A 23215-nucleotide genomic window follows, 5' to 3' on the forward strand; every position below is an offset into this window, starting at 1 on the left:
GATTCAGTCACACTCAATATAGAAGCAAGGAGCAGGGGTTTTCATTTATTGTCCTCCATCAAATCTTGTGCCCTTTCACTAGATATTTGTCATTCTGTGCCATGCACTAGTATCTTATTTCTGTAATTATAGTCCATTTGCATTTCAAGAACTCCTCAGCAGGGCAACGGTAGCATAATTTTCTTGTAGTACTTTTATTCCCTGATTTCATGAAACCATATTTCAAACAATCTGCTATCTGTAGCAGAACATGGTATGTTACAGCTCATGGAGAAGTAACTGTCTGCAGTCATATTCTCATTCTCACAGGAAAAATAAGTTCTGCATGGACTGTTCTTTCCTAAGTGATCATTCGAGCTTCATTTTCAAAAGGCATTGACCAAAATCTACCTGAATTGGGCTATTCAACTCAGGGTGCATAAAACAATATCAGAGGATGTTGCATGTCTTTTAGAAAACTTACACCTGATTCATTCTAACAGTGTCTCCAGACAGCCATTCAGGCTTCAGTGAATGTACATCATCTTACATCAACTACTTTTGGAATAAAGGTATATGTTACTTTCAGTTTAATTGCGACTCATCTCACTTCTATTTCACACTTTGCATTGGCTGTTAAATAGCAGGAAACAAATACAACTGGGTGTAATGTGCCAATAAGTATTTGTAAACATTGTACCTCTTCTTTCCAAAGACAAGAGAGGAGAATCTTCCTATCTTCGGTTCTACTCCTTTACGTGAAGAATGGAAAATTATTAATTTTAAAAAGAGCAAACCCAATAAAATGATTTCTTACTTGCATCAAGCAAAATCAAGTCACCATTTCTAAGAAGTCAACAAGTCAATTGTGGAAACAAGTTTCACAGAGAAGTATTTTATGGTCTTATAGACAGTAATATCTGTTATACATTAAGAGATTTAGTCCAAGATGGCCAGACTCGATTTTCATAGGTCCTTTACAAATTAAGTACTCTATTCAAACCTCAGAAACATGGGGCAGAAAGAAATTTCCTCTATGTTCCAAGATGCTTTAAAGCAGTGCATCAGTTACACAAAGGGAAGACAAACACAAAGGAAGAAAATTATCTCAAGTTGTGCTCACAAATAGAAAGGAACTTCAGTTATTACAAAGGGGCTCACAAAATCATGCAAAAGAATTTTACATTTTCAAGGATAACTTTCACTCCCATGAGTCCACCTGTACAAAGCATGCAGGTTATAAGAAGCAGTAATGCATAAAGCACACAGGCTGCATGCTGCTGTGGCTACGTGATGATGCTATTCAGTGTGAACAACTGTATATGTACTCTCTTATTTAATGCTTGCTTGTTCTTTCAATTCTGCTCCTATGGTCTGTTGCTGAGTGATGCTGATCTTTGTATCTTGACTACTGGGCACGAGTTCCATCGCAAATAACCAATCTATTTTCCTGTTGCTTAATGTAAAGCCAACAAAAATGCCAGCACTTGATTTCCCACTGTTCTCAGCTGTTGTTCTGGGGAGCAATATGAGTAAAACAGCTCACTTCCCAATGGATAAGCACACCACTTGCCAGATTATTCTCAAACTTCATGGATTCACTGAAGTAAAGGGAGATGGTGAGGCAGGGGGATAAGAGACAAGAAAAATAGTGGAATGATATATATTTTACAGTTTTATATCTTCTAAGAGCAGAACAAAGTATCATGTTTTGAGCTCACCCACTATATGAAAAGCCATTATATTTTATCCAGTCATCCCACTACCTGCTCAGCTGTGTTTTATTAAAGCTTAACTTACAATTTTATTTATTTATTTAAATACAAAAATCCATCAGCTCCCCCAGTATTTGTTCAATTGGCTTGCCACGTTAACTGAATGATAGATAAGGTAAGGATGGATCTCTGTAGCCAGTGTTCACAAACCAGATTTAACACAGTCAGGGCAGCACAAAATTTAGCATGTTTAGAATTTAACCGCTGTTTCTGTGGCACCTTTAGTAGGTTACACAATCTACAGTGTAAAACAGGTTGCCTCTGCATTCGACTTCAAACTGCCAGAGACAGCACAGATAGACACACACGTACCCAGAGGCAGAGAGGAAGAACCATTAATTGCTGAACTACTGGAAAACAGCAACTAAGGACACCTACCACCCACCACCTCTACTGAAATACTGCACAGTGATAGTAATCCATCTAGGGAATTTCTTCTAGAAATTTATCTCTTTGATCTGTATCTATAGATCTGTATAGAGAGATGTCTCTCTTTCTCTCTCTATATAGGCTACTCTAGGAATCATCTGCTCCACAAAGATGCTGAATGCAAACATATTTAAAATTAACTAATTGTTACCTGCCTAAAGTTTCCCCATTCACATATCACACAAGATAACTCTAAGTTAACCCAATTATATAGATCTACAGTTATATAATTAATCAATTCAGTTCATTTGTCTACAGCTGCAAACAGGATGCTTTTACCTCTAAGTAGTGAAATTTCTACAGTATTTATAAAGAATACCACTTCCATAGCCAATTTTCTCACCAGGGGTTGTACAACAGCACTCTGCATCTTCAGGCAATATTAAAGATATTGTCTTGCTCTGCCATTTTCACCGGTGTTTCTGGTGTGCAGCTGAAGTATTTAAAAGAATGTCAGCTGTAAAGAACAGCTAGCGGAAAGTTAAGTCAACTTTAGCAGGTCCTTAAGAATATGACAGGCTTACATCTGCTAATAAAAATTTATTTCTGAAACGTACAAATAACTTCACTGCTTAATGCAATATCTGTAAGCTACTTTGCTTTGTAGTACAAATATGTAACAGTTTATTAGAACAAGGTCTTCGAAAGAGGCCAAGGCTGAGGATCATTCTTCAATAGTTAGAAAAAGAAAAGTACTGTGTATTACACTTTAAACCTACTCTAAGTCCCCAGCTGAATGTTAGACCAAATTGACCTAGACATAATATCAGAATATGACTTTATAACAGTATAAATGTATTTCGATTTCATAGGAAAAAAACAATCATTTTTATGCTGTTACAGAAACAGGAAGTTCAAGAGACAGATTTGATTACAGTCTGTAAACGCAAAGAAAGTATCTCTGACTGTTACAAAAATAACTCTATAGGCTTATAATGATTCTGAATTAACAACAGTAGAAGTTTATATCGTTATAAACTCACAGACACTAGTATATTAAAATGCACAGATATTAATCTGAATTTAGTCATGCATATGAGATAGAAAGTTTCTTTGCTTCAAAAAAGTGTGCAAAGAATTAAGAACAAATCTTAACAAATATGCAAAAATTAAATTTGCCATTGGATTTTTTTTGAAACAGTTTATACCTAGCATTTAAAACTCCAGCACTATCATTTTACACCTTCCATAAACACACTGCTCCTAAAGAATATGGAATTTAAGCAGAAGTACAGAAGAAGGAAATGTCAATTTCCTTCAAAAGCATGGAAAACAATCAAGAAAAACCTGGATACTGGTGTACTTCAGGAATTTGAAGATAAGCGATTAGGAAGTGATTACCGTATAGATGTGGAGTTACTGCATATAATATCTACAGTCTGGCAAAGAAGACCTTAGATAAAAAAGAAATCTAAAGGATTTCTTTCCCAAAGAAAGTTTGGAAACAGACAGCCAACATCTGTTCAGTTTATTAGATTTATTTGAAATAATTGATGACGTCTTTTCCTATCTTTCCTGATTCTTCTTTTCATACCCCCCAGAATTACAAATGCCCAGAGAAAAAAAAGCACCATCACAGCAGGGGCACGAGAAGGGAGGGAATTGGCTGCTATATAAATTCACCTGTCAGGCAGCAAAACTGCAAAATAGCATGCAAAGTCTCTCATTTGCAGAGTACATTCTTGATCTGAAGTGAAAGGCAGTTATTACAACATCAAGTTTAGTTTCACAGGCACTTGAGGTCCTGGAATGAACTTGTTACAAATGTGATATGGCTGCCTTCAGTCAGTGACACTGCACACTACTGCATCTCTTGGCCATACTCAAACCTCAGTAGACCTCAATAGGAATCTGCTTCTCATCTCTCACTAAGTTTTCTGTTCTTCCAATCACACATGGCCAGTATTCTGGACAGTGTGTGTTCCACCAACTTGTGGAAATAGAAAAATTGGCAAGAGGAATTTCAACTCCGATGTTCACTGGAAAGATAAATTTGTAAGGACAACCCAAGCAGTTTTCAAATTTAAATGGAAAGCATCTCATTATCCTTTTTCCTTCTGTATGCTCTTTCCTCCACAAACCTATAACACATGGAAAAATATTGTGAAAACTTGATCTCTACTTGAGTTATAGACACCAGCAGGATTCTATTTATTTATTTATTTATTTTGGTATTAATAGAGGTAGAAATGCTGTAAGACATTCTGAAAAACGTCTAAAAAAGTCCATGCAAGTATATGTAAATGTACAAAACACCTTCAGAATAGGTTGTATAGTTTTACTTCTTTCCTTTACCTGTCACTTTTTCTGTTCTTCAACATCTCCACGTACTTTAGTTAATTTATTCCACCAATCACAGTAGAAACCTAGATGACTAAAGAGAGAAGCTTACTCATTTTCACATGCTTCTCGTGGATCTTTAGGTCAAGAGTTTTATTGAAAGCTACAACAGCAAACCAGTGAATACATAAATTCCGCAAACTTAGGACGACAGTCGGTTTATAAAAGAAACATACTGCCAGTAAGATAGCAAAAGGAGCTTTAAAATGATACCCACATACACATACGTGTGAAGTGCTATTCAGAAAGCAAGGCTGACAAGGCAGAGCTGAGAAGCAAGGCAGATACCCTGCATCATCTAGAACTGCTTGTTAATTTGTATTTGCAGTGCACAGCATAATATAACAAGATCTGCATTATCTGCAAACTGCAAGCTAGACTCTAAGTGTACATCTGCAACATACATCCCCTTTGTTGTTTCTGATGACAAGAAATTTGGTATCATGGAACATTATCTTAACTCCACTTTTTTCAGAACAGTCCACTAAAGCTTTGCAATTATGTTTCTAAAGCTAAATGGTACTAAATTTTGAGGACAGGAATATCTAGAAGAGAACCGCAGAATTTTTCCTATCACCTATTTTTCCATTTCTGGAGAGAAAGTACAATCATCTGCAGAAATCAAAACCAATATCAACTGTTGCAGGTTGGTCAGCAACTCCTCAAAAAGCACAGACGAAGTTACCTTGGGCAAATTACCCTATATATCTTGCACATCCTAAGGCTACAGCTGGAGCCAGCCAAAGCTTGTATATAGAGATTAGTGGGAGTTTCTGTTGGATTTAAAGAGATGGCAGAAGATGGAAAGCCAGGATAACTTGGCTGGAAATGAAATCTCTGACATTCGTCTTGGAATTGCTCAGTATTTTCTGTCTGACCTGACAAACTGAATGACAAGCCCTGCAGCAAAGTGAGATGCACCCTGCAGATTTCCATAGCCTTCACAAGGAACACACCTGCACTCACACAGCTGAAACATCAGGGTTTAAGGACATACAACAAACCTTTCAAATATAAGAGAAGAAAGCACCACCACTTTAAAAGATAAACATTCCAGAATTAAGAGGTGAACAACATAGCTTCCCAAGGGAGATTCAAGGATTCATTCTCTCAGAATTCCTGTAATACACAGCATGCTGCTAACCTCCAAGCATTCACAGAAAATTCCAGATCGCTATGGGAAAAGTTGATAATGCAAAAACCATGAATCATGCAAAATCATATGAATCATATTTCAATGATACTGCATATCAAAAATTCGGTTTTAAATAGTCCAGAAGAAAACATATCTGAAAGAAGTCCAGGAATTACAAAAAAAAAAAAAAAAATGTTTTTGAGGTTTCTTTGAAATCTTCTATGCTGTGTAACATATATGAAGTGTGTGTATTTCCCGAGACGCTTTTCTCAAATGTTTGAAGTTTTGTCTAAAAAACAGTATTCCTGCTGTGAAAAACTTAGTTCTACACATTCAAACACTTTATTTTTAGCATCGCCAGAGTAAACCAGTGAAGAGCTTACAAGACTCAGAAGCACTGGTATTTCACAGTGAGGTGCTCATTCAAGGAAGTCAGTGGCCACAACTAGTTTTGATTGCCGAGTCACCCTCCATCATATTTGAAAAATCATGGCTGCCTGGTGAAGTTCCGAGTGCCTGGAAAAAGGGAAACATTACTCCCATTTTTAAGAAAGGGAGAAAAGACGACCCAGGCAACTACAGGCCAGTGAGTCTTACCTCTGTGCCTTGGAAGAACATGGAGCAGATCCTCCTAAAAACTACATTAAGGCACATACAAGATAAAAACATGACTTGAGACAGCCAACATTGCTTCACTAAGGGCAGATCGTGCCTGACCAATCTGCTGGCCTTCTATGACGGAATGACTGCTTCAGTGGACAGGGGAAGGGCTGTGGATGTCATCTACCTGGACTTCTGCAAGGCCTTCGACATGGTCTCTCATCACATCCTTCTCTCTAAATTGGAGGTGTGGATTTGAAGGATGGACTGTTTGATGGATTAGGAATAGACTGGCTGGTCACAGACAAAGGGTTGTGATCAATGGTTCTGTGTCAGGGTGGAGGCCGGTCACAAGCAGTGTCCCTGAGGGGTCATTCTTGGGATTGGTGCTCTCCAGCATCTTCATCAATGACATAGATGATGGCATTGAGTGCACCCTCAGCAAGTTCATGGATGACAACAAGCTGAGCGGTTGATATATTGGAAGGAAGGGAAGCCATCCAGAGGGACTTAGACAGGCTGGAGAAGTGGGCCCACGAAAACCTAATGAGGTTCGATAAGGCCAAGTACAGGGTGCTGCACTTGGGTTGGGGCAATCCCAGGTATTTATACAAACTGGGGGAAGATCTGCGTAAGAGTAGGCCTGAAGAGAAGGACTTGGGTGTTCTGGTGGATGAAAAGCTGGACATGAGCCAGCAGTTTGCTCTTGCAGCCCAAAAGACCAACTGTGTTCTGGGCTGCATTAAAAAAGGGGTAGCCAGCAGGGAGAGGGAGGTGATTGGCCCCCTCTACTTGTCTCTTGTGAGGCCCCATCTGGAATACCGTGTCCAGGCCTAAGGCTCCCAGTACAGGAAGGATGTGGACTTCTTGGAGTGGGTCCAGAGGAGGGCCACTAAGATGATCAAAGGGCTGGAATACTTCTCCTATGAAGAAAGGTTGAGGAAACTGAATTTGTTTATCTTGGAGAAGAGAAGGCTCTGGGGAGACCTCACTGTGGCCTTCCAGTACTTGAAGGAAATGTATAAACCAGAAGGGAATGAATGCTTACGAAGGTGCATAGTGATAGGACAAGGGGGAATGGTTTTAAACTGAGACAGGGGAGATTTAGATTAGATGCTAGGAGGAAGTTTTTCCACACAGAGGGTGGTGAACTGGAACACTGGGCACTGGAACAGGTTGCACAGGGAGGTTTAGGATGTCCTGTCCCTGGAATGCATTCAAGGCCACGCTGGTATGGCTCTGGGCAGCTTGGTCTAGTGGTTGGTAACCCTGCACATAGCATGGGGATTGAAACTTGATAATTGTGGTCCTTTTCAACCCAGTCCATTCTATGATTCTGGTTTTCATAGAATCACAGTACGATGGACAGGCCAGGTCTCATTGCTTTTCCTTGTAAAGGACCTTCATCTTTGCAGCCCTCTGCTGGACACTCCCTACAAGTTTGCTGTTTGCAATACTAAACAAAACCTATCCAAAATCCCCCCAAAACTGCACTGGTGAGGCCATGAACTTTGAGAGTGGATATCAACACAGGATGGATATTAAATGCGAGTTTAAGACACTGAGCATCTTCATTCCCTGCCACACAGTTATGTTAGAATGAGCATACACTTAACTTATATGTAGAGTAAGTTATAACAAAGTACGGTAAATTATTCCCAACACACCCTTCCTTTTAAGGTGTATGAACAGTTTTAAATAACGTACCTCAGTGGAGGAAATCTTATATCTTGTCCATGTTACTATCCTTGGATTTGCTTTGTTAGCTAAATTTCGTGAGATTATTTTTCTTTTCTGATTAATTAGCCTAGAGCTCATGGAAATGCATTGCTTTCAGTATGCTCTCAAATTAGTCTAAAATCATACAATTATTTACAAGCATTTTAAAATGATATGGAAAGACAAGTGGTTATACTCATTACAATGAACCCACACTGATGTAGACAAGTTGAGACTGACTTTATATAAGTGTATGTACACACATAAACAAATGATTTTGATCAGCCGACAGTTTAATTCCTGTTTTATTTCTTATCTATGGCTCTCTTGTTCAAAGTCATTACTGGCCAACATTCCAACATTTACAACATTAAAAAGCTACAGTGATCAAGAGGTTTCAAACACTGAATGAAAAACAGCATTACTGTAAATCTATTTTGTAATTTAAATTTAGCAGAAGTTACAAGACCACACACTAGTTCTTTTCCTCTGCCTTTTGAGAAATTACTTGCTTGTATTACAGTAATGGGCATTCACTTCATACTTGTGATCTCAGCTACAAGAGACAGACACCACAAAGTGTTAAGTACAACTGCACACATTATTTTGAATTCACTTTGTAGGGATAACAGTTCAATCCTTCTTGACTTTTACTGTCTTTTCTGTGCCAGGCAACATTCCTGAGCTGAGAGAGACTTTCCAAATGGAAGAAAACAAAAATCCCTTGCATGCCTGAAAGAATACATAGTCTGGGGACAAGTAAGGGAAAGAGAACTCAACTACAATTTAGAACAGCTTTTATATATCAGAGGATAAAAGAAAGATATAAGGTCTGAGACTTGCTGCTTTAATCCACTTTGTATATCCAAAATCTATTTAAAACACTACTTGATATATCTTCCCCTCTGTCCTTCTGCTCTCAACCCAATTCTGGCTCATTTCCTACAGCAACTTGTGGTGGGCTGCATGCTGTGCTGGCCTCCCCAGCCATACAAACCTGCCTGCCACCAGCTGCTCCTGCTTACAGATCACATCCACAGGCCCTTCTCCTCCGGTTCTCAGAAAATACACCTGGCCACTGCAGTGGATCAGCAAAGCAAAATCCCTTTTGACACAAACTAATACTTTCCTTTCTTTGGGGAAAATATTGTTAAACAGCATACTCTACAAACACAGCTCTGCTTTCCAGTGAAGTGGCACGTGTTCCTGCAAGTTCAGGGATGGAAGGTGAGATGTGAGCTTAGGAAACCTAAATAGAAGAGATAAAAAGAAATACTGTGTATACAGAATACAAGCATACAGGAAAGAATCGTTTATACGGATGCTTGCAACAGCTCTGTGTGATCCCGCCTCACATTGTTAACATTGAGCCTGAGAGAAAGGCTCATGCTGGACTACACTACCATCATTTGCTTGTTTAGCTGTTGATTTTTTGTGCCTTTCTGGAGATCACTAGCATCTGAAAGGATTACAATTGTGATGCAAAATATAATGCACTTTACCTAAACAATGTACATATGTAGCTTTATTTATCTTCAGCCTTCTGTTGAACATGCCTAATTAGTTACACCAGGCACTGCACTACAACAGGAGTTTCCTATGCAGTTTCCTACACCGTTTTATTCGCTAAATACCTTTGTGACAGTTTCTTGGCAAGAATTGCAGCAGAGAGGTTAACATATGTTAAGAATACATACAGCAGTCATTCTTAGTTAGAATGCAAATAAATTGGAAACATCACAGCAGTAGCATTTCCTGCACTTGCAAGCCAAGTAAGTTCCCTTCAGGAGTTTGAGCCAGGAGGAGACCCTACCACAATGGCAGGGGTCCGTCCAAAGGCTGATACTCAGAAAGTTGGCTCATCAATGGTTCTAATCCATAAACTAACACTTAACCTCTTATTCTGGAGTCTCTGTTCAGTGTAGCTGGTGTAACTGTTCTGCAAAGTAAACCTACAGATTTGAAAAAGCAAAAAATAAGATGATAGTACAGGACTAAGTGTAAAAATCCTTTCTAATGTAGGACTGAGATTTGCAGAAATTATCCAGATAAATAGAAGTATGTGCAGCTGTGCTTAAAGAATTATGTCTAACACAAAAAACAAGATCCAAAATTTTTCTTCTGCTCTTGCCATGCTCATGTCTTAAACCTAATCTTAAACCTCTCATAACTTTTGCCAGTCTCATACTGACAAACATGGATAGCCCCTTTGTCACCACCATTGCATCAACTACTTTAACTCCACCAATCACTATGACTCCTTACCTGTATACCAAATCCCTGCTGACTCCTAACCAGTGTTAAGTAGTTCCTCAGCCAACTCTTTCTCTCTCCATCTATTCCACCTACAGCAGAAAAGGGAATTTTAGCACTCTATAGATCTTGAGCCTTCAGCCTCGGGGGTCAGGACCTGTCTCTTCAGACAAGAATCTGCACAAGAGGTCCAACATATTTCTGACAGAAGATGACAACTGTGAGCATACATAAGTCAAGATGAAAATATCAAATAGAGAAAATACACATTTAAAGGCTGATGGTCTCTGTGTTTTTAATGCCTGGAATTGATAATCTGTAACCCAATTGTGTTAAATACTGTGTGCCACAAACTATTGTTAATAAATTGAATGCTGTTAGTATTAAAAAATAATAATACCACCAGCATAGCACACAGAGATCCTGATTAAAACTTTATTACCTTCGGAGAACAAAAGTAAATTTAAGGAGGGATTTGAAGTAGATGATGAAGAGAGTTGTGCACTTACATTGCCCAGATGCACAGGTTTACTGGACCAATCAGACATCTCTGGCACAGAGCAAATGACTTTGTTTATGTATCTATCTCAGTTGGGACTTACATACAGTTAAGATATAATTGCTTACATCAGTGGCCACATAGAACTTTTAAGGCTGAATTGGAGATTGAATGTGCTGACATTTATAAGGGCTGTGCGTACAAAACACACAGAATGTTTCATAAAAGATTAAAATTTTACTAATAAAATTATATAAATGACTGTTTTTAAAACTTGACAGACTACTGATTTATTCTAAATTTCATACTGAAAACAGGTCAGTTTGATTTCTTGTCGTTATCCATGGAAGGGGGGAAAAAAAAAAAAAAAAAAAATCTATCTCTAGAAACTTCTGAGTCAGACTTACATTTTCATAGACTGTTCACAAAATAAAGTGATGTCCTTTGCAAAAACATCAGGAAACGAGCAGAAAATTAATTCCAACACAAAACTTCCCTTAATGTTTTCCAGAATTTTTTGTTCTGCAATGGCACAACACTGGCATTCTGACTAGAAATCAGCTATTTCCACAGCCTTTTAACACGACTCTATCTTAATTTCTTACTCCAGAAAAAAAAAAAAAAAATCCCATCTAGTCAATCTTTCCTGCTATATCACTGTTTGTGATTGTAGACGCACATATATTCTGCTCTGGCATAAACTTGCACTCATTGCTATTAAGAACACTATCATTCACCCCATTACTCATCCCACATCCTCAAGCTGCTGCAAGCATTTGTGCAGCAACTCAGTGAACCAGAGCAGAGTTAAAGCTATGTGCACTTTAGAGAAAAGAAGAGAGAAGAGATTGTAAGTTTGTCACCACTCCCTGCATGGCTTCACACCAAAATGTTTAAGTACAACTTGGGTCTGGAAGGAAGCATAAGGCAGTTATGGAGTTAAAAGATTGAGAGAGAGAAGCAGCTTCATTCTCTTAATATGTTTAGTCAGATTTTTAGTTTTTGTGGATCTGAACAGCATAGCAGGGCCTTGCATAAGCCTCAGCACTAGCAAATGATTACCAGAATAAACACGCTTATTCAGTAGAGATGTCTGACCTAGCTAACTAAGGGCTACCTTAGTTACAACTACAGATAACTTGACTTTTTATATTCTTGATCACTAGTGTTACGTACAGGATCACAAACTGATAGCCTCCAAATAACCATTTCTTTATTTATTCAGTTCCACTGAACCTCTCATCCTCTTTGGCCAGTTGCATTCCACCCATTGTTCTTATTACTGATTCCCAGTATTTCCCTCCAATTCTCCAGCAGAATTAGTCACTTCAGTTTTCCTCTTCTTGCTGGACTCTAATCTTGTTACTGTTATTTTTTTATTTATCTTCTGGTTTGCTCCACTGTCCAAGTCCTTCTGTATTTATTTTTACCATCCTCAAAACTCTCAGATTCACTTGCTCATGCCTTTTTATTCTTTTGTTCCTCTTCTCCAGCTCTTCTCCACAGATCCTTTGTTTTCTTTTTCCCCCACCAGTGAACACACAAATAATCTGTGAACTGAATGTTCCAAGGTGTTTTCCTGGAAGTATTACATAATCTATTTTCCATACTGAGACCTGATGCCAAAAATGAATATTTTTACCACACTGGACTAAACGAATTTGCTGATAAACTCAATTGTAAAATGATGGAAAGCACAGCAATAATAACAGAGTAGCAAGGTCTGAGGCTACAGCAAGTGAGGATTTGCACAAACGTAACAGCTCTGGGTCCAAAAATAACGGAAATAATCTGCTTACCTTCAGAAGGCCTGAGTTATGAAGGGATCCCCAGCAAGATAGCCTTGGCTCCACTGGCAACCCTTAAGTGAGGTCTGGGAACTGGCTCCAACCCATCCAGTTGCTCAGCAACATTGCATGCACCTGAGCTCCCCTGCCTTCCTACCAGGTGCTCAATCACCATTTCAAGCAGCCATGACTTAGCATTTCTACTACATCAGTCTTCTTGATGAGAAGTAGTAATCTGATATTCAGTAAACTCTCCTTTAGAGACACCTGATAGGCACTGTATTTCTTTTTACTTTGGTAGTGACAGGGTGAAAAATATTTCCCTACTAACAGAAGAACAATATCTTGATTTCAAATCATTTAATAGTCTGTTCACTAATAATAGTTTTCCTATGATAATAAATGGTATATTCTCTCTAATTCCTAATTAATTCCACTAACTTCTGTTACAGTAAAATGTGTAAAAACATCATTAAATATGTTTCTTAGAATGTTAATTAATAAACATAACAAGGGTATTTTTGTACTTCAAAGTGCATTAAGTAGACTAACTATGCACAAGAAGCACCACAGCAGTGTCCAGCAAATACTATTAGCTTTCTAACCTTCTACCCTATCTTGAAGCTATGTTAGTAACAAGAGGGATCCATTAATAGAAATCAATGTAGTAACAACCACCAAAACGCAAGGGTGAAGAAAGCAAAAGAGCACTGCTATGTTCTTGCACTGCCTCAGGACTTGTCCTGACAGCATACCCGCATAAGCCACGGGCAGCATTGCAGATGTGGTATGGCTCCATGTATATTCAAGAGCTGCACATCCTTGTTATCATCACGCCCTCCTACCCATGCATGCATCCTTCCAGTAAGCTATGTAGTTATCTCAGCGCTATGCCACAGTCTCACTATGGGTACACAAAGGTGTTTGTTGCAGTTCACCCGTGGGTTGCAGAAACACAAGGGAAGATTCCTAGCCAGATTTACAGGTTGAGAAGAGAGCTGCTATCAGAAATATTTTCAGACTTTTTATTTTATTTTTTTTATTTGCATGTATATTTTAAACCTTTCTGCTATAGAATCACAGAATATCCTGAGTTGGAAGGGACCCACAGAGATCAAGTACCCTGTGTGTTTATTTGAACAAACACAGGCACACACACAGTCATATTCTTGTTTTGCATATTGGTTTTCCACCTCCAAATGAAGGCAGAGTGCATCAAAGACAAAACTGGGAAGCCAGCAAGACTGAAGACCTTGCTTTGGCCTTCCACACTCTTTAGAGAACTAGGGCAAATGACTACACAACATGTCATAATATGTTCTACGTTTACAGTTGTCATAACAAAAAACTAATAGCCACCTCTCAGGCATCCTCTGTATGTCATCATCTCTCTTTTTCCTGTACAAATAGAGCATCCAAATAACTCAAATTTTCCCAAAACTCTGTAGGTCTTTAGAAATATTCTCTAATACAAAATGGAAAATAGATACTTAGCATCTACTTGTGCTTAACAGCTTGTCCATAAGCTTTGTTTCAGGCATGAAGAGCTTCCCATGGAGAATTGGAACCTAGACAGTTTATAACAGAGCTTTTTTTCTCAGAATAAGTAGTGCTATATGCCATGCAGTGAGATGTCTGAGTACTCCTCTAGAGCATCTGCAGCATTATATCTATCATCCCACTTTCTAATGGTGTTATGTCTCACTGTGATAAGTAGAGCATCAAAGAACTTGGACAAACTTAGAATCACTTCATGTTGTATACCTGACTTTCTTATCATTTAGAAAGGTAGGGGGAGTGCCCTTCATATTCAAAAGCCAACTTTTTTCAGAGGATACAGAAAGATGTTTCACTATCAGAATATTCAGTACCAGTTGAAAAGAATTTTGAAATAGTCACATAGCTTAGTAGGTAAGTACCACAGTAATCTATATAAAATGTAACTACTAAACCTCACAAATTAGTTAAGAGGTGATTCAACACTTTTTTTTTAATGCATATAGCATCTTCTGAGTTAACATCTACTTCTGAATTAATACATATTTGTGGTAATTTATACATATATATATGTATATGTACATACATTATATAAACATATTTAATTAGGCTTTAATGTTGCATGAAAAAGGGCTTTGGAGCTAGAAGAGCAAGATCTCTTCTATTTATCTGTATAAAATATCTTCACTTTACGAGGGAACTGTAATAGATACAAGTATGACATATGGGTTTATCCTAAATTGTGACCAAATCCAAATAGCAGCCAGTTTTCATGAATTTCTACAAACAGAAATCTTCACGAGTACTGAAGACTTTCTTCCTTTGAAGCCTTACTGAAGGAAAACTGCTGAACCTGAGTGCTGATTCATTCAGACAGGACAGCTGGCCTCATTACTTTAAACAAATTCAGAAGTAAGATGTGGGAGAGACAGAAGGGCCTCTCATGAGAGCCTCTGATTGCCTGCAAGCCAGCATGCCAAGGTCTGAGAAAGAAGAATATATACTTCACTGGGACAAAATTTGCTGTGGAGATTGATAATACTGTTAACTTTATCAGCAGATATACGTGTACTGAGGATCTGGACTCCATTAAACTAGTTTTGAAATAGCTTGTAAATAAAACTAGAATTCCAGAAGTTTTTTTTCAGTTGGACTCACAGTGAACACCTCCATCAAGCTGCACTGACCTCAAGGTCTTTTGCAGTCTTTTCTTAAAAAAGAAAATAAATTAAATTATTCTCCCAGATGGTGAGCCCAGCAACTCAGACACTAATCCCCCAAGCTTACATCAGCCTAACACATCAAAGCACAGATCTTTTTTCACTCCCTGGAAAACATTCAAGCAAGTAAAAAAGCTAATACTCTTCTTTTTTTTAACTCCCTTTCTTTTGTCAATCAAACTGTAAAACATATTAAGAGAGACATTTGAAGAGTGGCAAAATCTGTCTGCTCCTTACAAAGCTAACAATTTAGGATGCAAAATTTCTGAAGCAACTGCTAACTATTGCTGTTATTAAAACATTGCTGAAATATGTATCACAAGTAGTGGCTCACACATGATATTTCTGTACAGGCACAGCTATAAAATGCCTAAGACTACATATTTAGCAAGATATTTTCCTAGTAACTTTCCTCAAGTGTCTGATGAACAGCAGCAACTAAAGTTTAACCAGATCTGCAAGTGGGCTCAGGGCAGAAAGAACATTCAGTAGCTGACATGAGGAGTCAAACCAATACCAATAGTCAAACCATCTACAAGATTGGTAAAGCTAACTGATTTTCAACGGAAGTGCGTCTTTTGCTTGCTTTCTTCTCTGTGCCCTTTAGGATGTCTGAAGCCAGTCTGTTCTTTTTATTGGTATATATTACAAAGAACACTTATAGTTCACGTCAATCTGTACAAAGCGTGACTCCTTGTTGAACACTGTTACTGAGAAAGGAGGTTTTTGTCACAGTACTGATCTCTAATCGGCTGCTAGGGAGAGATATGAGAGTTTTGTACATAAGCAAACACAGTTCTCCAAGTACATATGTAACTGCAAAGAGTAATGGATTGGAGAGAGTAATTCTCAACAGCTTCAATCCAGTGTTTTACTGGTTTTACTGCTCTTCTAATATTAAACAGGGCTTAGTTGAAGAATTAAAAGCTATCTTACAGAATATCTTACTTAACTATAGGAAGTTATGTTCATTTCCTAAGGAATGCATTAAGCACTAAAATCAGAACCATATTTAAAGAGAGGCATGGATTACAAATTTTCTAAATATAACTAAGATAGAATGTTAAAACAGCTCAGTCCCATTGGTGGATTTTTTTTCCTGCACATAAAAAATGATGGCTATCAAATATTACTAGAACAGGATACTAGAACAATGTAATTTAAATTAGCTACAATTCTCATCTTTCCAAATTTCAATGTTTGTATGCCCCAGTTATCTGCTAGGTTAAAAGGAAAGCCAAGGGCTTCATGACTGAGCAGAATTTCAAGGTAAAGGTCACACATTCCTGACATGACTATACACACCTGTCTGGAAACATGAAATTGTTGGTAATAAGTAAAGAACCAATACTTGAAGTGAAAAACAATGCTACTTTCATTAAAAAAAAAAAAAAAAAAAACTCTCATTCAAATAGGTTTCTCTCCTTTTGCATACACTGAATAATATTTACAATACTAATCCTTTGCTACATCTTGTATATACTTTTTTTTTTTTTTTTAAAATACAGCTTTCCTAAGCAGATGCTCTTTTTACTTTGTTTTCGATTTAGAGGCAAGACAGAAGTGAAATCCCTTTAAAAACAGAAGACTTCAGTCAAATTAACAACTAATAGTAAATAAGGACTTTCAAATGAAGGATTTTACCAGCATGAAAACAAACATTTCTGTGTTGGGTAATAATGTAACACCTACACTCTGAAACATATACATGAGAAAAATACAACAGTAATACCAACAAAGGAAAAGTCACATAAAAACTCGAAATATATTCCAAGTTTTTATTCTATCATTCCCTCAAAAAATACATATTCTAGCTGTCACTGGGTATCTACAGAGAAACCCCTGTGTGGTAACAAGCCTGGCAAGAAACTGACATACGTTCAGGACAGATAACAGCAAAGTTGGCTGTGGAATCATATGATTAAGTTTATGGATACAGATTATTTTATTTTATTTTATTTTTTGATAGACCCACTTTCAGCAGCTGTTGTTGCTCCCACCCAGGCTATTTGTTTACTCTTACTCCTGAACTATGAGTGGTTTACTGTGTCTGTAAAACCAGTGGTTTTATAGGCACCTTGTAAACGTGATAGACAGAATAATAGGAAACAAAAACAAACATAAAATAAAAAAAAAAAATTAAAAAAAAATAAAAAAAAAAAAACAAAAAAACAGCTGGTTTGTTAATTTACATTCAGCTCTACCACAGCATGGCTGTACCCCTGAACAGGAGAGAATACCTACACTGAAAAAGGGACCCAGACCTTCAGAAAACAGCAACAGGGAAGACTTACTTTTCAGAAAACAATTTTGCCCCCTTAAAAAAAATTAAAATAATGAGTAAAAAAAAAGAAATATAGAAAATGCACCTAAGACTATCACTTGGAAGACGTAAATGACAGCACAACTGGTAGTAAATTTGAGCACCAGTCAGAGTCTGGTAGAGATCAGCAAGTAGTAAGAGCCGCTACCAGTGATAGTAGTTTGTACAATATGCGATTAACATGTTGGTCTGAAGGGAGAAATCAAAAACAGCATGAAGTGTGTTCGGTTAGGAGTTTCTTCTAATCCTTAGAACTGCATTCTCCAGTGATTGGAGTGGAGCTGGCACAAATGCGACACTCGAGAGAAAGAATACTAGTGGAATAAGGAGAGCCATAAGAGAAAAGAGAAAGTCTGATTAACAATCTAAAAATAATAGGTAAAAGTCAGAGCCAAAGGATTCAGCTCTAAATAGTACAAGAGGATCTGCACAAATAAAGGGAATACAGGAAATAATCACTAACAAGGCATAGCAATAGTGAGATAATTCTATAGTTATCCCCCAGGAGTGTTTTCTCAGTGCCTATGCTTTTTGAGTCAATATTGATTGTTGCGCTGTTACCAAAGTTGGAGGTGAAAGTAAAATGTGCCTCAGGGGTGAAGTCTCACAAATGGAAGATCTCAGTTATTTAATAATCTCTTCATTGATCTGGCTCAAATTAGCTGTGACTATGAAGCCATGGAGACTTCACCAAGCCAGTCTCAGGAACAAGGTACAGCCCATTATTGTTATAACTTAAAAAATAAATAAATAAAAATTAAAAAATCTATTTACTATTTTTGCAGATAGAAGGGGAAAAAAGACCAACAAAACAAAACAAAAACCAACCAACGGTCCTGGATAGCAGAAGTCAAACACAGAGCCATGACTGCTAAGGATCACTTCACAGGATCACTTCAGACAAAGGGAAAAAAAAACACAAAACACGTGGGTTAGAAGCAAAAACAAATCCATATGCTGCCTAAGGGAGGAGTGCTAAACAAACACACAGCAATACAGATCTTCTGCTCTTCACTCAGACTAAAATTCACCCAGCCAGGAAACACCATTGTGTTGATCATGGTCTGAACTACTCTTTTGATTATTTTTTAAAAATGAAGGTTTTAGTGAGCCTACAAATATTAAAATCCGTTGCTTCAAAATTATTTTCTAAGACTTTCAATTCTTTCAATTCAATTTTCTAAAACTTTTGGTGAAGGAGGAAATGATTTTGGTATCTCAGAACTGTGCACTTAACATGCAGTCTCAAGATTGCTGAGGGGAGAAAAAGCTTTCCTCTCAAATGTTTGTCTAAATGTTTAAATGCTGCTTCCAAGCAAGGTGCATTTCACCATTTTCTTATAGGAAAAGCATAGACCACAGATTATGTTGACAGACTCCACCATTCACTGGTATCAATTGTGAAGGCAGAACATGCCCTCTAGTATTCAGGAAACAAACAAATTTATCCTGTTGCCATACATTTCTCAGCCTTGAATTCCTTCAGGTGGTGACTCTTGACCCCATTTCACCAGTCAGTTTTCCAGCCTACATTCAGCCCCTGCTGAACCCCTCGTCCTTTGATGCAATCCCTCCAAAGTCCCTTGGGGATGCTCAGCTCCTGCAGAAGCATATTGGTTACATTCCAACATTCAGTTTACTGAACATAGTAAAGTGTTTGGCTTCACCTCAGCTTGATTTATATTGAAATTTGAAATACTGTGGCGTGCAACTCTGAACCCACTACGAAGATTAAGCAAAAAGTATATTAATAGATAGAAGGGATCACACACATTTTCTTTTCCTAACTGCTCATGAGGAGTTTTATGTCAAGAAAACAGTAGGTTATTCCAGGGTACCTACATACAAAAATATATCCCTGACATATCTAAAGCATCACCCTTAGCCCTTCATTAAGGAATAAGTAATTTAAATGTCCTTGTACAAAACAAGTAGAAGAGAAGCAAACTCTTGTTAGGTGTTAGGTCTCCGGAGAGAGACAAGGCCACAGTGCAGCTGAGGCAGCACATCCAGTCTCAGGTCAGCACAGTGCCCTATCCACATTGAATGTCCTGCAGCCCCATCTCAAGGCTGATCAAACCCTTTCCCAAGGCTTTGTACTGTGTATACGTTGAAAGTTGATGCCTATCAAAGCATGTTTTGAGACCGCATGTACTCATTCTTTATGACTTGAAGCCCACAGCCGTTATCTTCTAATCAGTCAGCATGTTAGCTGCCCTGCGGTATCATAAGAAATTGAATAAATGTCTCAGTGAAGCATTTTCTGTATATACCTCACATTTAGGATGCCCTTGCTGAGAGTGAATAAGAGCCTCCCTTCCTCGACTGGAAAACTAATGTGGGCAAAGGAGCAGCAGAGGGGCTCTGCAAATGCTACGGGGACAAGTGTCATTTCCCTGCAGCCCCACAGCCATGTAGGCCTGCTTCACAACCATGAGAAAGCCCTTACAGGCATGAAGGCACTTCCACCTGAAGCAGGAAGGCATGCTAGTTCATCCTTTTCATCTTTCTGCCAAAAACCTGCTAAAAACACTGGTTTCGTGATTTTTCTCTTCTGATACCTTGAATTTAAAGGGAATTAGTTGGGTTGTTTGTTTGTTTGTTTTTTGTTTAACTGCAGGAAGCAGGAAATACGCAGCCAAACCTGCAACCCACAACGGAGCAGTGCAATCAGTTTTTACACTACTGATCTTTCACAGAGTTCTTTCATATTTATTTTTTTTTGTAGGCCCCTATCAAACAGTTCAATAATTTTTATATGCAAAGAATTTTGGTTTCATAATGCACAAAAGCTGATTAGGATCCATACCATTTTACAAGCTACAGCATCCCAGAAAAAGCAACTGCAATACTCACTTTTACAAAATGAATTCTGTAACTTCTGTTCCTGAATTTCCCATAAGATACGCATAATTTATTACATTTACTGTACAGATTTCTCACATATATAACAAAATCCTGTAATGTGCTGTAGTGCAGTTGCAGTGTTGTTGGAACAAAATTTCATTTTCTATTTAAAGATCAAGTCTAGACAAAAGAGAAAGCATATTATAACGGCAACTTTCCAAATATCTTCTCCAAGTGTAAACCATGAGAAGTGTGAAAAACTTGCTTAATAGACAATAGATATCCACCATTCTTTTCAGCTTCACAGTGCTGAATTACCATCACCAGGAACACTATCTGAATCTCCTAATCAAGCACTTCATTCTCCAACTTCCAGCCACTCACAAGTGCCAGAGCACAGAAAGTCCAAGCTTCCCAGGGTGTTACTGGCATTTCACCTGCAAAGAAGGCCTGGTCTTCCACTCCCAGCACCTCCACTGGCTGATAGAGGGAACTGAAAATTTAATTGTATTTGTTGAACTAGTAGGGGACAAACATAAAATTTCATTAAGTATTCAGACATGTACTTATTTTTTAGGTTGTTTTCAATAAATTAGTATTAAAAAACAACAACTGGATAACATTGCCCACACCCCTTGCCTGCCCCCAAAATGGAAGTTTCACAGAGTTCTGATTCTTTGAATATGCTCTAACAAAGGAGTAAGGCCCAAAACATCAGGAAGATGCAAGATGCAATTAATAACCTCTCAAAATTCTCCAAGTCTATCATGTATACAGCATTTTTTCTCATAGCAGCCAGCAACTGTTTTCCATTCCTGAGATGCAGAAAAGCTCTTTTTAGCCTTAGGTAAACACTCGTTCTTTTGTCCTGTGGCAACAGTTTCAAAACCAAACATTTTAAAAGTGCCCAAAAGGTCATAAAAACTGAAATAGTGCAAGCCGGTTTTTCTCAAGTTCCATTGCTTTGAACAAATACATAGTGTCAGATTTTATTTCAGAATGGTCACATGCTAGGTCTAAGAGGAAAGATCTTAATGTTCCTTTTCTGCAAAAGAAATTACCCTGTTTAAGACGGTCTGACTGCCTTAACAGAAGCATCAAATTCATGCCAAGTACATGAACAGATATGCACAGGCACTTTTGCAAGGATGTATGCCATAGGAAAGAAATGGCAGAGCCACAGTACTTCAGAATCATTCATCACACTGCACAGAATTCAGCCTCCTACCCACTAAAGTTATGACTTCTGGACCAGGATTTAAGGCAAGCCAGTCTAGAAAACAGATGTGAATATTTTTTCCCTTCAAACAAACTGTCCAGGTGAACAGACTTATCTTGTAAAAACTTGGAGAGAGTTTCTATGCCTGATACATTATTTATGGCAGTCTTTCTCAAATCACGTGTATTTGCCTCCATACAGAAAAACAAAACCACTAAAATTGGCAAGAATCAGAAAGTTTTGTATGCCTTGATTGCAAGAAAACTCTTTCTAGTACAGCCTTATTTTCCCAGTATCACACTAGAAGTCATATCTAAATAAAATAAAATTATTTTGTACTATATAGATCAAGAACTTTAATATGATTTTCTTATAACTACGTATTTGTGATAGATGAGTATTACAAAACTGTAGGATATTGCTTTCAAGTCCACTGTTGAATATAGCAATGTATCTTCTAATCTATCTTTTCAGAATAAAAGGCATACCATTTCTGATTGAAAAACTAAATTCTAAAATTAGTAGTAATAACTAAATTAGTCTAGTGAGTTGTTTCATTATTGACATTGATTTGACTATTTTTGACAGGAAATACTGATCAAAGACCTTTGCCACTCATAACTAATAATATCTAAAACCTTGACACTCTTACTATGCAGTCAATTTTACAAGATCACCCACAGACAAATACTGTATGTTTAAATAAAATGATATGCATAGAATTTGAAGAATAGGAGTATGCTCCTATTGAAGAAGTGCAAAGGCTATGCTACTTGAAGGGAAAATATACTGAACTTAAAGAGCTGGAAGAGGCCTGACTTGTAGACAAAAGACCTTTGTAGACCTTATGCTTAACTGCATAATGTGCTGGAGTGAACCTCCACATACATAATTTCTGCATATGTTTCATTTTAGTAGCATTGGAAAAGTAAAATAAAAGTATTATCTCCCAGTTCCACACCCAGCTGATTGGCAGTATATTAGTTTTATATGTGCTGCCGCTTATTTTTAGTATTAGGGTATGGTCAAGTGATTCTGTAGAGCTCTAATGATTTTTATGACTACATAAAATAGCACAAAGAATTTTAATTAGTACTAATGTAATACTAAACTAATGTAGTACTAAACCAAAAGTAGAGGTTTGTTTTCACAGTAAGTTCAAATTTAAAAGCTACTCAGATGTCTAAAATGATCTTCCAAACAATGTTGAAACAAGCTGTAGACAGCAGTCAATTCCACAAAGGAATTACTTTGCGGAGAAATGTATTTACAGAAGCAATCATGTCCAAACATTTCAAAACACTGTTAACTCTTGCCCAATCACTACCTTCATCAAAAGATGCTGATATAACTTCCCAGTTCATTCACAAGCAAGAAACTCTTAAGTACTGGAATGCAGAAAATCAAAAATCCTTCACTTGAGGCAAAGAGAAGAAAATTTTCCTGTCTGCACAGGTGCTGATTTCAGCCCAAACATTTCTCCTGATAAAAAAATAACAAACAAACCAGCAAGAGTGTTTTTTTTCTGCTGCTGGAGAGTGAATCAGCTGACACCCACACACTGTAGTGTTGAGGATGAAAGAGGAATTTGCC

This window comes from Tetrao urogallus (assembly GCF_951394365.1).
Source record: "Tetrao urogallus genome assembly, chromosome: 5".
In the NCBI taxonomy this organism is placed as follows: Eukaryota; Metazoa; Chordata; class Aves; order Galliformes; family Phasianidae; genus Tetrao; species Tetrao urogallus.